This window comes from Vidua macroura, chromosome 2, assembly GCF_024509145.1.
Source record: "Vidua macroura isolate BioBank_ID:100142 chromosome 2, ASM2450914v1, whole genome shotgun sequence".
Classification (NCBI taxonomy): Eukaryota; Metazoa; Chordata; class Aves; order Passeriformes; family Viduidae; genus Vidua; species Vidua macroura.
In genome coordinates, this window is record NC_071572.1 from 21,359,084 (window position 1) to 21,374,593 (window position 15,510).

The following is a 15,510-nucleotide window of genomic DNA, read 5'->3' on the forward strand; positions in this document are numbered from 1 at the left end:
GAACGATAGAAAGAAGGAAGGAACGAAGGAACGAGAAAAAAAGAACGATAGAAAGAAAGAAAGAAGGAAGGAACGAGAAAAAAAGAACGATAGAAAGAAAGAAGGAAGGAACTAAGGAACGAGAAAAAAAGAACGATAGAAAGAAAGAAGGAACGAAGGAACGAGAAAAAAAGAACGATAGAAAGAAAGAAAGAAGGAACGAAGGAACGAGAAAAAAAGAACTATAGAAAGAAAGAAAGAAGGAACTAAGGAACGAGAAAAAAAGAACGATAGAAAGAAAGAAGGAACGAAGGAACGAGAAAAAAAGAACGATAGAAAGAAAGAAGGAACGAAGGAACGAGAAAAAAAGAACGATAGAAAGAAAGAAGGAAGCAACGAAGGAACGAGAAAAAAAGAACGTTAGAAAGAAAGAAAGAAGGAATGAAGGAACGATAAAAAAAGAACGATAGAAAGAAAGAACGAAGGAACGAGAAAAAAAGAACGATAGAAAGAAAGAAGGAAGGAACGAAGGAACGAGAAAAAAAGAACGATAGAAAGAAAGAAGGAAGGAACGAAGGAACGAGAAAAAAAGAACGATAGAAAGAAAGAAGGAAGGAACGAGGAAAAAAGAACGATAGAAAGAAAGAACGAAGGAACGAAGGAACGAGAAAAAAAGAACGATAGAAAGAAAGAAGGAAGGAACGAGGAAAAAAGAACGATAGAAAGAAAGAAAGAAGGAACGAAGGAACGAGAAAAAAAGAACGATAGAAAGAAAGAAGGAAGGAACGAGGAAAAAAGAATGATAGAAAGAAAGAACGAAGGAACGAGGAAAAAAGAACGATAGAAAGAAAGAAAGAACGAAGGAACGAGAAAAAAGGAACGATAGAAAGAAAGAAAGAAAGAACGAAGGAACGAGAAAAAAAGAACGATAGAAAGAAAGAAAGAAGGAAGGAACGAGAAAAAAAGAACGATAGAAAGAAAGAAGGAAGGAACGAAGGAACGAGAAAAAAAGAACGATAGAAAGAAAGAAGGAACGAAGGAACGAGAAAAAAAGAACGATAGAAAGAAAGAAGGAAGGAACGAAGGAACGAGAAAAAAAGAACGATAGAAAGAAAGAAGGAACGAAGGAACGAGAAAAAAAGAACGATAGAAAGAAAGAAGGAAGGAACGAAGGAACGAGAAAAAAAGAACGATAGAAAGAAAGAAGGAAGGAACGAAGGAACGAGAAAAAAAGAACGATAGAAAGAAAGAATGAACGAAGGAACGAGAAAAAAAGAACGATAGAATGAAAGAAGGAACGAAGGAACGAGAAAAAAAGAACGATAGAAAGAAAGAACGAAGGAACGAGAAAAAAAGAACGATAGAAAGAAAGAACGAAGGAACGAGGAAGAAAGAACGATAGAAAGAAAGAAAGAAGGAAGGAACGAGAAAAAAAGAACGATAGAAAGAAAGAAGGAAGGAACGAAGGAACGAGAAAAAAAGAACGATAGAAAGAAAGAAGGAACGAAGGAACGAGAAAAAAGGAACGATAGAAAGAAAGAAGGAAGGAACGAAGGAACGAGAAAAAAAGAACGATAGAAAGAAAGAAAGAAGGAAGGAACGAGAAAAAAAGAACGATAGAAAGAAAGAAGGAAGGAACTAAGGAACGAGAAAAAAAGAACGATAGAAAGAAAGAAGGAACGAAGGAACGAGAAAAAAAGAACGATAGAAAGAAAGAAAGAAGGAACGAAGGAACGAGAAAAAAAGAACGATAGAAAGAAAGAAGGAAGGAACGAAGGAATGAGAAAAAAAGAACGATAGAAAGAAAGAACGAAGGAACGAGAAAAAAAGAACGATAGAAAGAAAGAAAGAAGGAAGGAACGAGAAAAAAAGAACGATAGAAAGAAAGAAGGAAGGAACAAAGGAACGAGAAAAAAAGAACGATAGAAAGAATGAACGAAGGAACGAGAAAAAAAGAACGATAGAAAGAAAGAAGGAACGAAGGAACGAGAAAAAAAAGAACGATAGAAAGAAAGAAGGAAGGAACGAGAAAAAAAGAACGATAGAAATAAAGAAAGAAGGAAGGAACGAGGAAAAAAGAACGATAGAAAGAAAGAAGGAAGGAACGAAGGAACGAGGAAAAAGGAACGATAGAAAGAAGGAAGGAACGAAGGAACGAGAAAAAAAGAACGATAGAAAGAAAGAAGGAAGGAACGAGAAAAAAAGAACGATAGAAAGAAAGAAAGAAGGAAGGAACGAGAAAAAAAGAACGATAGAAAGAAAGAACGAAGGAACGAGGAAAAAAGAACGATAGAAAGAAAGAAAGAAGGAAGGAACGAGAAAAAAGAACGATAGAAAGAAAGAAGGAAAGAACGAGGAAAAAAGAACGATAGAAAGAAAGAAAGAAAGAAGGAAGGAACGAAGGAACGAGGAAAAGGGAACGATAGAAAGAAAGAAAGAAGGAAGGAATGAGAAAAAAAGAACGATAGAAAGAAAGAAGGAAGGAACGAGAAAAAAAGAACGATAGAAAGAAAGAAAGAAGGAAGGAACGAGAAAAAAAGAACGATATAAAGAAAGAAAGAAGGAAGGAAGGAACGAGAAAAAAAGAACGATAGAAAGAAAGAAGGAACGAAGGAACGAGAAAAAAAGAACGATAGAAAGAAAGGAAGAACGAAGGAACGAGAAAAAAAGAACGATAGAAAGAAAGAACGAAAGAACGAAGGAACGAGAAAAAAAGAACGATAGAAAGAATGAATGAACAAAAGAACGAAAAACAAAGAAAACAAAGAAAGAAAAAGAAAGAAAGAACAAAAGAACGAGAAAGAAAGCAAGAACGAAAGAATGAAAAAGAAAAAAAAAAGAAAGAAACAAAGAAAGAAAAAGAAAGATAGAGAGTAAGAACCAAAGAAAGAACGAAAGAACAAAAGAATGAAAAAGAAAGAGAAAGAAAGAAAGAATGAAAGAAAGAAAGAACGAAAGAATGGACGAAAAAGAAAGAAAAAGAAAGAAAGAAAGAAAGAATAGAAAAGAAAGAAAGAATAGAAAAGAAAGAAAAAAGGAAAGAAAGAAAGAAAAAAGAAAGAAAGAAGGAGAGATTGGCTGAGCCAATCTTTGGTTCTAGTAAAGTCATTCGAGAACTATGGCTCTGCTTTCAGTAGTACCAGGTTTTAGCCTTGTGTGTTTATAGATCAGAAATTCTTTAAACAAACAGTGCATCATATTTACACAGTTTGCTAATCCACTTCTCTGAACCAAAACACAATTCCATTTTCCTTTTATGTTTGCTCCTTTCTCAAGCAAGAGCAGCATTACAGAAGTCAGCAAACAATGTCATTCTGTTCACAGTAAACATGTTCTATTTTCAGAGAGAATGACTACAAAAACATCAGCCTTGCTATTTATCTCTGACCATGCCAGAACAATGTTTGAGAGCATCTGAATAAGCAAAATCTTACATCCATTTTACTTTTCTTCTATTCACTAAGTTGTACTAGATACAAAATGAGTTTGTTCCATTTAAGATTTTTTTTTATCATTTCAGGTTATAGAAAAATGACATATATTTCATCTTTGTACGTAAAATAGTTTGTATCATAATACTAGAGTAATTCCATTTTTTGCCACTTTTTTGGCTACTGTCTAAATACTTTTCTTTTTCTTGAGATAGGATAACCTAGAGCTGTAATAAACCCCTTATTAGCTGAGGAAAATTTAAAGTTTTGGAAAAAAAAAAAAGGTATTTTCTTCTGGAGCAGAAATAAAAATTATGAATATTTTGTAAGCTCTTTACCTTTCTTTTTAACTAGCTCTACCTTGTTTAACCACAAAAGAAAGATTCCCATGAGAGCCCTTTAGTGCTCACCTTCTTCTCTGCAGTCTCTCACTGCCATTACTATGACATTGAACGTCGTACATTAAGAGTATTTTTTGTTGCTTACATAATTTTTATTCTAGTGAACCTTTATCAGTTAGTTAATGACATCAGTTAATTGAACTTCGCACATATCACAAGCCAGTCCTGTGATTAAGTGATTTTAAGACACTGGACACAATTAAATTAACTGCATTCGTTTTATTTGATTGGGTAGAGCAAGTATTTGGGTTTTAATCTGTAGTTCCTTTTCAAAAAAGCCCTCTTTAGTTTTCAATAATCATACCCAGGAGAAACTTGTTTAATTCCCTGTCTAGAATTAAGGCAAAATGTTTACTATCATTATTCTCTACTTTTTTAGCTCCACATTTTTACTGGAAACATAGAATTATACATTTGATTTTATCCTTTCTTTTCTTTTTTTTCCCCAGCAATATCTAGGCTATCTAGGTATCTGCACTCATTTGCAACTTGATCTTGGTTTCTTGGAAATCCTAGTGTAAATCAGAATTAAACATACAATTCTACTTGTAAGGTTGTTTCCTTTCTGGGTTATGCCATATTTAAAACTGAAAATATTTACAAAAGATTGTTATTTAATCATCGACCTGGAAGACCTTCCTGAAGAAGTTATAAATTTTCCTCGTTACCCATTTTCACTTTTTCCTGCAGTCCTGTATAATCACTTATGCAGTACTGTATAAACACTGTAGAAGCCTGGGCAGCAAGGAGTTATTACATTGCTATGCCTCAAACGCTGATGGCCTTTCAGGTGGACAGCTTGGAACATGATGTGCCTGCAAAGTGGGGCTGTAAGAAGGTAGGGGAGCACCTTTCCAGAGACAGTTTTCCTTGTCCAGGCCTGTGGTGACTGCACAACATGAAGCACAAACACAGAAAGGGAGGCAAGGAGTGGGCAAGAGCAATAGAGGGGGATTGAGGTCTCAAAGGCTGAGACCAATCAAAAGACTGAGACCTCAAAGGCCCTGGACCCCTTTGCATGAAAGCCCAGAAGAACCAGACTGTGCATGCTAACTCATTTATGTGAAGAGAGAGAAGCCCAGTCCCAGGGCTGGGAAAGTTTACCTATGAGCAGGTGCCCACACAAAGCCCAGGTGGCACCCCCAGGATCCTGGGCACTCTGTCATCTAGATGGACCCTGGGCCAAGGACTGGTGATGCCCTTCCCTCTGCTATCTCATCTCCCTTTCAGTTTTCTCTTTCTTCCCTCTTTCTTTTTATTTTTTATTGTTATGATAATTATTTAGAAGATAGGGGCAAAATATATACCAATTTCCATGTGAAGACAGGGGCAAAATATATACCAATTTCCATGTGAGCTTTTTGAGGATGATTTTTATGACCCTTTTGGCTTTCAATGTTCTTTTTCAACAATAGGCACCTAAAAGTCTTGGGTCCTTGTTTCCTTGTAGGAGACACAATAATCACATTTGTCGCTGCTTTTACATAATATAGGAATAACCTTACAGTCTTTCATCAGAAATAGTATTCCTGTAGAAACAATTGAAAATTATTTGTTAAAAAGCCTTTTGAAACCTATCATCCTCCCAGTTTATCGCTCGCCCTTTCAGAGGCTTTAGTCCTGCTTCACCTTGATTCAAACTTTATACTTAGTGAAACAAAAATTCCAACATAGATCATATAAAATGCTTATTTAATTCTGAATCCTTTCCTCATGAAGCAAATTAATATTTTGACATTGTATAAAAACAAAGCATTACTTTTACTTAAGGAAAATTATTTTAAAAATTATTTCAAGTACTCATTGAATCATAGAATTATGGAATAGTTTGGGTTAGAAGGGACATTTAAGATCCTCTAGTTAGTTCCAATACTCCTGCCATGGGCAGGGACATCTTCCACTAGATGTGGAAGATTGCTCGTAGGTTGCTCAGTGCTCTATCCAACCTGGTGTCCCTTTGTTTTCCTCCATTCAAGTTACCCTCTGAACTGATAGAAGATTAACCAGTGAGTAGTTTTGGCCCTGACTAAAATTACTTTTAGGTTCAGTTGGCCTTTCTTTACTGAGTGAAAGAAATTCATCTGTGCCTATAGTTTAAGTCGTTATAAATGCACCTTCTGTGGGTTTTTCTTTTGTTTATTTTTACCAAATGACTTTTATGAAATCAAAATCAGCACTTTTGCTGGCAAATAATTAAAATAATTTTTGTTATATATTCCCAATGTTATAAGTCATACGTGAGAGATTCAGTCTCCAGTTAAAAACCACAGATAGTACCAACAATTAATGATATTATTGTTTATTTTTATATTGACACTTTTCTTAATTCCTCACCTCTGTGGGTAAAATCAGTCTATTGTAACAGAAAACTCTGCCTTCATTCAGAACTGATCATGTGGAGGGAGGAATTTTGAACAAGGCTGCTGCATTGTTCCCATGCCATCACTCATGTGTTTCATTACACATTAAGTTGCATTACTTGAATTTGTATAAACGCAGCTCAATGCAATAGCCCTATGGTTACCCTGAGGGGCTACTTTTTTGGTACCAGGTAAATCAGGGAACTTTTCCAGTGTACACAGAGCTATCCCAATGTACTCACTTGAGCAGAAAAGCCAGAAGAGGCTCCTTTAGTGTGGGGAAAAATCAATACAGATACTTTGAATGACCTGAGAAAATCACATTCAGAAAACATACTGCTCTGCTGGGGAATTTTTGTTTCAGATAGTATTAAGCCAAATATATTTCTAGGCATGGTTGTGTTTTTACCTGGTTACTGTCAAATCCCAATGACAGATTACATTACACAATCAGAAGCAATGTAGTGAAAATTTAAATAGGATTTAAATTACTACTAGCACTAGCTGTAGTGCTGTGTAAGGTAAATTAACTGAATGAAATAATTTAAAGAAGTATTTTGTTTCAGATGCACACAGATTTCTGTCCTGTGTCCCTTCATTCCACATCAATGCACAATTATGAACTTCTTTTATAGACTTCACAGTGTGTTCTTTCACAGTCCTCTGGCTTCCAAGATAACCAGCATTGCATCCCACAGTGCAGGAAAAGAGAGATGGTAGAGTTGAAGGCAAAAGTAGGATGCAGTTCATGCATTTATGTATTTGGACGGGAGGTAGAACAAAATTTTAGGATTATATATATCCTTAAAATGCTTAACCTGAGGTGAAATAAAGCACCTTCCCTGTTTCCAAAGCTGGCACAGATAAGCCTTCTCCTGCAGGACTGCTGAGGCTTACTACTGCTAGACTAAAGACATCCTTTCAGTCAGGTTTAACAAGCTGGTAGTAACCTGAAACTTCACAACTATAATTTTGTATAAACTTTTTCCTTCTACAAAAATAAATGTAAATGCTATTATATGAGTGCTGGAAAATATTCAAAACCCTAACTACTTATCTATGTCAAGATCTATATTCCAGAACAAAAAGAGATTGTGTAAAACCGAGATACAATTGATTAATTTCTTACTGAAATACACTGTCAGGATCTTCTTAATAGCAACAAAGAAATATAATTTTTATTAAAAAGGTTATATTCCTTTAATGACAAAATCCTGCTTTAGAGTCCTGGGAATATAAAATTCAGCAGGCCAGCAATTTCAGTGTTCAAACACATAAAGCAGTTTTGGTGAGATACGTTTAACTGACACCAAGAAGCTTATTTATTTCTCTGTTTGAGCTTCAACTACTTCATATGAAAGGGAGGAGAAATGGGATTTTATGCAGCATATAATAACTGTCATACAGGAAACAAGCTGATTTTAATGACACTTCTTTTTATATGGCAGGTAGCCCAATTCCAATTGAAACTGGAATTTGCGTCTATCGAAGAACTCAGTTTTTATTGACTCTCTTATGGGTTCATTTTTGTAGATTGTAGAGCAGCATGGCTGTTTTGCAAAGAGGTTGAGGCCTAGACAACAACTTTATCAAGGGTTGAAAAAATGCTTATCTCTGGGGTGGTAAATGAACTAGTCTGTAGATTTTGCTTCCTTGGCTAGATTAATTCAATTATTTGGACAGATTAGGTATTCCTGTGCTGTATTTCACTTGCCTGAACAGATGGCAAGAGTAAAGTGCAATACTTTAATTTCCCTCCCTGATTATCTGCTTCTTTGTCCAGGCAGTAAATGTCTTAATTCTACAGCTAATGTTGATCCTGCCTCGCAAAGGTGTTGAGATCCTGGGTATTAAAAATGTTCTCAGCACCTGTGCCGAGGTTATAGCTGCTCTTAGATTTCTTTTGGCTGAAAGAGAAAGTTTAGACCCTCCAAAGGGCAATTCAGGTCTTTGATGAGCTGAATTATCCTCTCACTGAGCTTATGTTTGTCTATGCATTGCACAACATGGTCATGCTTAGACCCCTTAGAGACTTGTCCAGTTCACAGGACCCAGGCTTTCAAGGGATGCAAATACAGACATGTGATTTAGTTGAGCATCCAGATGTGTTTTCAAGAATGATGAAAAACTGCCTCACAGGCAGTGTCTGTCTGTATGCCTTTTATGCCTAATTATCACTTAAAATTTGACCTACTTGCTATCAAGTATTCATTTACCTATGGTTGTTTCTAGATAAAGGTTAGGGCTGCAAGAACATCTTCACGGGTGCATTAGATTAATTACCTTCTTGATTATAGTATATATTTATAGATGGAAAGGCAGAGGATTTCAGAAAGGTGTAGTGATAAGGAAGTCATAGAATCTATTTCAGTTGTTCATCAGAGGGCTCAAAAGTAATTTGTTTAAAACAAAGCTCATCAGATCTCTGCACATTTTAGTCCCCAGGAAGTTTCTCTTTGTCAGATCCAGGTTGCACAAAGAAACTCTCTGTTGAACGGATTGGATTGCACCTGTCTCCATCTAATCTGTGAAATTTAAGGTGCACCCTTCTCCTCTCAAGAGAGGGGAATTTCAATTAGTCTGGTCACCTCCTTTCAGGAGGATCCATCTGCACCTATTGTAAGTCTTGAAGGAAGGCAGCAAACAAAATGAGAAAGAACATATAAATAATGTATTAACCACCACACAGAGCTATAAAATCTTCTTCTTTTAAATAGCATTTTTTTCCCTAAAAGGAGGATGGAAAGGGAAAAGCATACAATGTTTAACAAAATAAAACTAAACTATGGTGAGGAAATGTCATATTCCACAGATTTTATTGCTGGAATCACTTTTATGGATGGGAAAGAATTTCAGCATGACAAACTTGCAGAAAATTAATGAATTGAATTAAAATATGTTTGTGGAAAATTATTTATTTCAAATGATGTATTAGAATAATTTTAATATGGTCCATTAATGTTTTAATGATGTTTATATTTCTCAAATTAAAGTTTTAAATGTTACTAAAGCTATATTTTGTTTTTTTTTTTTTTCATTTGAGATTAGTATTTTTCACCATGGGGTCCGTTGAGAAGCAGAATAGGTACTCCAGGAGTTTGTGTAGGCTTCTTCTGTAGATGTTTTCAAGACTGGAGTGGAGAAATCTCAGCAGCAGGTTCTGACCCTAGAGCTGACTTTGCTTTCTTCAGAAGCTTGAACAAGAGACCTTATGACGTTTCTCCCAGACTAAACCATCCTGGATGGATACAGAATTTTTGGGGAGGATGGGCTGAGACTGAAAGGAGACAGAGTCACCCTTTGAATAGGAGAAAAGTGTGGTTGTATTGAGCTTTGTGATGAGTCAGCTGAGCCTGTGAGTCAGGATTACTCAGGCAGTAAGGTCAGTGATATTGTGGGTGTCTGCTGTAGACAACCTGGTGAGGAAGAAAAGGTTCCTCCTGAAGAACCTTTTCCCTGAAGAATAGGCAAAAAGCAGGATCCCAAGCCACAATTTTAGAAAAACAGATTTTGTGCTGTTCCTGTATTTTTTAGGAAGGATTTCATGAGAGATAGCCCTAGAGAGAAGAATACAAAAGAGCTGATACTCAACATCAGATGGGCCAAGCTTAAGAATGGTCTGTACTGATGAGCAGGAAGTCAAGTGAATTTATCATGAGACTTGCATAGATGAAGAAAGGATTCATGACAAAATTCAGACATAAATATGAAGTGTAAAAGAGGTGGAAACAGGGACAGATGACCTGGAGGGAATGGAAAAGCATTGACTGAGGCCAAGATACTGAATGCCTTCCTTGACTTAGTCTTTACTTATAAGATTGGTTTTCATGATTATGAGATCTCTGAGACAAGGGAGAAAGTCTGATTCATGGAAGACACCCTCATGGAGAAGTATCTGACTAGGGAATATTTATAAACACTGGACAGATATAAGTCCAAGTGAGCTGACAGGATGCACCCACAAGTGCTGAGGAAGACAACTGGCACTGAGACACCACTGTCATCTACTAGCAGTGACTTGGAGTCACTGCTGAGGACTACAAGAAAGAAAATGTTGACCCTACCTCAAGAAGCCAAAGAATGCAGATTCAGAGAGGTACAGACCTGGCAACTTCACCTCATCCTTGTGAATGTGATGGAGCAAAACTTCTTGTAAATAATTTCCAGACCCGTGAAGGAAAAAAATGGTTACTGGCAAGTCATCAAAGGGGATATCTTGCCTAATCAGCCTGATAGTTTTCTGTGATGACACTGTCTTGGTGCATGAGAAGGGAACAGTGAATATTGCTTATTTTGACTAGCAAGGGTTTTGACACCATCTTTAGTAACATTGTCATAGGCAAACTGAAAAAGTACAGGTTAGAAAAAGAGATGGTGAGTGGATTAAAAACTGTCTGAATTGCTGACATCAAACCTTTGTAATCAGCAGGAGTCAGACCAGTTTCCTTCTATCACAGGGGTTAACTTCAAGGCTGCCTGGGGCCTCAGTGAACAAGGTTATACAGAAAAATGGAAGAAACAAAGGCATTCTGACAAGGAGGAAGCAAGATCTTCCTTTTTCCCTATAAAATGCACACCTAGTGCATATTCAAATAGGTTGAAAAGCCATGATCCTGATTTCTAACTAATTTGTTCATATCATAATGTCAGCATGATAAACACATATACAGGATTTCTGAAAATAGATAGATGAATCCAGCCAAATCAGAAAAAAGTTTCTTGAGGAAATAAAGAGAATTTAAAAGGAACTTAGAAAATTCTATAAACATTTTATTCTGCTTTTAAATGACCTATATGGTTTGACAAAGAATTTATGTAATTGGAAACAAAAGCTAATTTCCTTTAGAGAAAATATTGATGTTTATATGTGTAACATTTTCTTTAAAAACAAATAAACAAGTAAATAATTCAAAAAATATTTAAGTTCTGAAAATGACCAAAGATGATAACATTTCTTTCTTTTATATCATCAAATGATGATAGTTCAATTCAGGAAACTGTTCCAACTCTTACCTTCTACAATTTCTATATTCCATGAATGAAATTACTGGAGATAAATATCCCAAATAAATTAACCAGAAAACCTACACAATAGCACTAACAGTCTCATGTAAGCCCTTCAGAATATAATTACATGCTTCAAAGGGAAAAAAAAATCTGAAAAAAAACCAAACCAAAACAAACAAAAAAAAAACACCTACATAATAAAAGCTGTGCTAATGCAGATAAAATCAATCTATAGTTATCATGAGTATTAGCAGAGCTCCCACCTGGCATGGTAACTTTCTGTGAATCAACAGTGGTTTCACCCTTAATTAAATGCAAAAGACAGCCCTTTTCTCATTTATTCATTTTATCTTATTCCATGTCTTTTCTGCTGAAATATGATGTTTATACAGATACAGAAGTTTTGCCAGCAAAATTTCTTAGATCTTCTAATAACCCCTTGAGCCTGAATATGCTTTTCTTTTACAATCTACCAAATCCTGAAATTGTAACACATTTTACCTTATTCAAAGTGTTTTTCCTTTCTTCAAATGCCTCATAAAAATTTCCTACCAAAGCTCTAGAGGGTTGCTATTTTTTTTAAATGTTACAGGAAAAGTGGTTGATACATATGCTACAGAGTCCCATTACAATCACAGTAGCAGGAAACACAAAATCTCCAAAACAAAGAGTAGAGAAAATAGCAATCTTGATTTAGAAAATGGAAAAAAACCTACTATCACACTGAACCTTCCTGCTGAAAGCTTTTTGTTGGTCTGTTTGTTTGGGTTTTTTCCATTTATATTTGTCAGAGGGTAGTATCAAAGAAGAAGGATAGCATTTCATCAAAAAGGTTCCAGTTGTGATCTTAAATATTTATAATTCTGCTAGATTTACAAAGAGTGGTGTTTAACCATTAAACTGCTTCACATGGAGATAGATTTGAAAACATTTTACTGGTCTTACAAGGCACTTGTATTACACTTCTAAAATTTTCTTTCATATCTCTTCCTCAATAAATTGTTTACAAGTAGTTTAGCTTCTGATATCTGTTGTGGTGGTTTTCTAGACTGATAGTCTTTCAGAAAAAAATTTCACAAGTATCACATAACTTATGCCAGACATCTTAAGTAAATCCGACAAGTAAGAGTGACAGTTAATATTTCCCCTTAATACTTATGTAAGGTTTCTAACTTGATTAGGTCAGGTGTAAAACTAGAGGAGATAAATGCCAGGCTCTGAGAACTGCTGCAGGAGTTTTATACTTTCTTTCCTTTTCAAACCTGTTTTCTCTGTTCAAAGAAATGTTTTACCCAGAATATTCTCCGCAGCTACTGAATTTTCCTTGATTATGATGATTTATAATTACCTCTCAAGAAGGAATCAATTTTTAAGCCCAAAAAGCAGGTGCTGTCTGCCAGGCACCAATTAGATATTTGGTATCTCATTCAGCAATTGGAAGATTTGTAATATTCCACAAAGCCAGATTATTGTCTATTCGGTGTCTTATTTAAAAAACAGTTTTAAATAGAGTTGTGAGTGATTGAACAGAAACGATAGGATTTAAATTCAGTTCAGCTATTGATGTTTACATCTGATCTAATTACCCAAAATTTTCTTTAGAACCAATGAAAAAAGAATTACTGTGTAATTCATTTTTCTATGTAATTAATCTGATTTTGATGTGTGCCTTAGTGTGAATCGTGTTCTAACTGTTCTTTTTCACTTATTTTTACTCTAAAATTATCTCACGTGACAAGTTCAGACACAGATGCCTCCACTGCATAACACCCTGTGGTGCGTTTTCAAATAGAACAATATCTTTTTGCTATTGTCTTCCACTGCTGGGCCCCTTTGTGGTGGATGTGGCTGTTTGTCTCTTGCCTTCACCTGTAACGACAGCGGACGACAGGTTATATTGCGTGCCAACATAACATACTGTGTTATATGATAAACACCAACCTTAGCAAAAAAATATAATAAAAGTATTATTATAGGTAGAATAGAATCAAGAATTTGGACTATTTTTTGAAAACTGAAACACCTATTCAAGTATGAAATCCACTTATCATAAAAAAGAAGAGAATACTACCAAAAGTAATCAATTCATGCATTAATGTCATCATATACACATAAGTTACAATGCATCATATTCTGATTAGCATTTTTCCTAAATGCTAATAAATTACAACTACAGAATTCTTAATCTAACAGCATGGAGTCCTACAGTTTCTGAAGGGTGATATTTCATTTGCTGTAGTGAAAGATTAATTCTAATTCTCAGGTAGCTATGTTTTCATGCAATTAACTTCAGTGTTTCTCCACTCCTAAGAGTTACCAAGTAAATCGTTTTACAAAGAGGATAAAGTGATACATCCAATCATTAATAACAAATGTGTGCACTTTTATTAACATAACACCTGGTCATTCTATGGAAAAAGAAAAGCCAGAGTGACTTTTTCATTATGATTTTAGTCTGTTAATTGTCTACATTTTGCACTGAAAAAGAAATATAAGTGTAAGTGAAGCTCAACAAAAACACATGAATCCTGCTGCTTTAGAGATCCAGCCTAATGCTTTTAAAAGGAGTAAATTACACAGCTGGTAGGTTCTTTTCACAGACAGGCTGACAAAGAGGAAGAAAAGATGCAGGACAGAATGTCAGATTTTGAAAATCTAAAAACATTTCCAGAGCTGGCATGGAATGTATAGCATGCAGGACAAAATTATCCAGATGAATTTATTTTATATTACTTTTCTGATTGCAACTACATGGTCAAAGGGGTAATAGGCTCCTATTTAATAAACCCATCAAAAATACTCAGAAACCCAAAGCCAATGTGAAAGGAAAAATTTGTTGTTTGACACCAATGACTATGTCTTAGATCTGCTGACAGTGAGAAAAAAAAGAATAACTGCATCAAAAAGAGGCAGTTATTAGCTGCTTGACAGAAAAAGAAAACAGGGAAGTATTTATTTCATGTTTAATATAATATCATATATATATTCAAAACATTCAACATCCCTCAGTTTAATCTTGTTGAATTAGATTAGATAACATAAACTTCTATTTTCTTTGTTTTTGTAAAAACACTCTACATTGTTTATTTATTTGACTGCATTATTTGGCTTGATCTGTGATGGTCTACCAATTAATTTCTAGTTATTTAACATAAATATTTAACAGCATTTTTTTTTGTTATAGGCACAGAGATACATTGACAGGAAAAACCTCACAAGCTTTATACAAGACCTTTTTGTTTATCTTTTAGTAGCTATAGGCCCAATGCTGATAAAATCACACATATTAACTATGGTCTGAGATTGATAACAGATAATGTAGACAAAAATCAATATTAGTAGCCAAATTATACAGTATTTATTTCCTAACTGGGATGTGTGCAATAAAAACTTCTATATCTGGTGTAAACACACTGAATCTTCTGTAGGTTATAAACAGGCACAGAAACCTCCAGTGAACTCTCAATGGACCTCTTTTACATAGGGCTTCACCCTAAGGTCCAAAATCACATCAAGTGACAGCTTAACAGTGCAAACCATAAAACACTGATGCATTTCTTTTCTGAGTTCAATCCTACTTTTCAATATCCTTTTCCAAACAGAGCTCCAAAACAGAAGAGACCATATTCTCTTCTCTCAAAGTCATCCAGATTTTGAATTCCATAATGCCATTCCCCGTTCCAAGGAATTCCCCCTTAATGCACTCCGGAATTCTCATTTCTCTCTGTTGGAGCACCTCATAAGTATCTTGTATTCTGTCAGTCATTGATTAAGATTCTTAAACCTTTGAATTTTACCATATATGAGTGCTTTTTCAAATAAGAACATTTATCCATGATGTTTCCTTTAAACATCTAAATCACACTATAGAAATTTATATAAATCTATAAAATTTATATCTGGTTTAAACCTAACCTCTTTCAGTTTAAAACCATTACTCTTTGTCTTATCACGACAGACCCTCATTTGATATTTGTTTTTGTCTTTTTTAAAAGCCCCCTGTAAGTACTGAAATGTTGCAATTGTATGTCCCAGATCTCTTCCCCAGGCTGAACAACCCCAGCTCTCAGCCTTTCTTCACAGGAGAGCTGCTCCATCCCTCTGGTCTGGTTTTTGTGGACCCATTCAAACAGGTCTATGCTTTTCCTGTGCTGAGGACCCAAAGCTGAATGCAATACTCTAGATGGGATTTCACCAGAGCATCTTAGAGGGGCAACATGTCCTGATGTATTTTGAGATAACACCTTGGGATGTCCTTGCAATCTAAGAATCTCAAATTTAAATAGAACATCCCTGAGATCTAATCAGGGAACATCCACAGAGGGTCACTGA